The sequence below is a fragment of the Aythya fuligula genome, chromosome 7, assembly GCF_009819795.1.
Source record: "Aythya fuligula isolate bAytFul2 chromosome 7, bAytFul2.pri, whole genome shotgun sequence".
In the NCBI taxonomy this organism is placed as follows: Eukaryota; Metazoa; Chordata; class Aves; order Anseriformes; family Anatidae; genus Aythya; species Aythya fuligula.
The window spans coordinates 25,982,302-25,984,647 of NC_045565.1; the positions used below are offsets into that span (position 1 = coordinate 25,982,302).

Genomic DNA, 2,346 nt, shown 5'->3' on the forward strand with positions numbered 1-2,346 from the left:
ATATTTGCTTTCAGTGGCACATTGGTCCTTGGCCTGGGTTTAGAGAACTTGCTAATGAGGCTGATGGCTAGTGACAATTCTGGCGACAGTGCTTATGGTAGAAACATCTGTCTGGGTTCTCTGAACTGGATGCAGACCCACCAAGTGGACTGCACAAATGGCTTTGTATTTCAGAGACTGCAGGATCATTTATCTTCATTAATCCACTGTTCCTAAAACTAATAATTAATGGCAACTAGTCTGGAAATGGCTGTGCAGGAAAGGAAGTACTGAAGGAATAAACAGTTTTTGTACAGAGAGCATTTTTCATCATTTCTATCCAGTATTCATTCTTAATGAAATGGTTGAACATGGTGAAGGCAGCGAGGAGCTGGTCGGTGGGCACCATGTGGCTGGCTCCCTTGATGGTGAGAAAGGTAATGTTGATGAATTCTTTCACAAAGCCCCCAGTCTGGTTCTCGCCTCCTTCGGTGTAGAGCCAGGGCCAGCAAGACACCTGCACCTTCTGGCACAGGGAGTCCACAAACCACTCATCCCCAAGGAAGTTGCAGACCATGTCGACATCCCCATTGCACACCAGGATCCAGTATTTCATGGCTCCGAGCAGCTTCAGGTACTGGTCATTCATCTGCATGTACAGGCACTTGTAGCTGCAGTTCACCTTGAAGCTGCACTCCTGCCACTCCAGGGCATCAGGGAACATGTGAAAACCCTTCCTCACCTCCAGGGAATTCAAATACATGGTAGGGACTGTGGAGTTGGTGCACGGCAGGTCCATCCAGACCTTCTTCCAGGCTACAGGCATCCAGAATAGGTTCTGTGTCCAAAAGAACCCCATTGGCATATGGATGAAGGAGTTTCCCATGTTGTGTGTGATGAGATAGTCACCCTCACACCTCATGCTTCCAGGGACACTGCCAGCACATGGGGCGTAGAGATTGTAGATGTTGAAGCCAGATTCCTCTACAATCTGAATCATCTCCTCCATCTTGAGTGTGCCATTAAGGTTGGGGTTGTCATGGAAGTTCCACTTCCCCTGGGAGAAGGTCTATAAGTCCTTCCACAGCTGGGCCCCCAGCAGGCCGTGGTAATAGGCAAAGTAAATTAGTGAGTTGTTGTTGATCTCCTAGGAGGAGAGGCTGTTTCCCACAGTGATTCAGGTTGAGTCTGGCGTGCTGCATCACCCACTTTGCCAGTGTGGGGATATAAACTCCCCCATAGCTCTCCCCTGTGAGGAAGAAGTCATTCTTGGAGTATTCAGGGAAGAGCTGAAGGACTCCTTCAGCAACAAGTAGTTGTTGTGAGCAACCTCTGTGTCATCCGTGGCATACTTCTTGTCCTTGGAGTACAAGAAGCCAAGGCCAGTGGGGGACTCCAAGTTGAGCGTGCTGGCAATCTTGTTCCAGGTGCAGCCATTGTACTTCAGGCCGACCACATCAGGCTGGACCAGGAAGGGGCGGGCCATGCTTTTTCAGGAAGCCCTCCATGGGGCTGCAGCCAGGGCCGCTGTTCAGCTATAGTACCAGGGGGTTGCTCTGGGGGTTGCTCTGTGCCTCCACAAACCAGCAGTGCAGGCACAGTGCCACCACTCTGCAGTGGCGCAAGGCTGGCAGGACGCTCATTTCATGGCTGGATGGTGTGGCCTGGCCCAGCGTCAACAGCACACCCACAGCAGCGTTCATTTTTGTTCATACAAGTTCATACTTGTTCATTTTTACTGGGAGCTCCCTGTGTCCACTACCACTAATTATGTTACAATACTTCATAGCCCTTTTGTACAAGTAACTTGTTTCCAAGCAAAGGAAAGCCTCTGAGCCTCTGGCATCTTTTTTTATAGTGGCACAAAAATGGCCTCTTCTCATGGGTGAGAAGTTTTAACCTGAAAGTAAGAAGATCCCCATATCAGCAAAACAGCAAGGTATTGGACAATCTCCCAGCTGGACTAGTGAAGAGAAAGACCTGCTCATTTAGAATAATTTTGACAGGTTTATAATGAGCTTGTACAAGGAGGCAACTTTAGGTCACAGAAGACTGGACTTGAGCCAAAAGCGTTCTTCTAGACCTCAGTCTTAAACGTGGTAAAGGCTGTTTTCGTGACATTTAGGGAGATGTGAATACTTTGTTTTTAAGATAAACAGCACCTAGAACTTACTGAGAAAAAGTATAAGTATGTAACAGCAGAAGAAGCACAAATAAAAATTGTAGAAGCAAAGAAAAGACATTTTCGGTCATTCAGAGGCCTCTGTTTTCTATGTTTCTGAGGGTAACATGTTGATCAATGATTTACAGGCCATCAGTGGTCTGCAAAATGCTAAATGGCTTGCAACTGTTCAATGAATCTGTGAC

The 2,346-nt window shown here is 47.5% G+C and overlaps 1 pseudogene; it reads right to left on the reverse strand.

The window, feature by feature from the left end:
- Nucleotides 1-235: 235 nt before the first annotated feature.
- Nucleotides 236-1,682, reverse strand: LOC116491346 (annotated as a pseudogene).
- Between the last annotated feature and the right edge of the window lie 664 nt (nucleotides 1,683-2,346).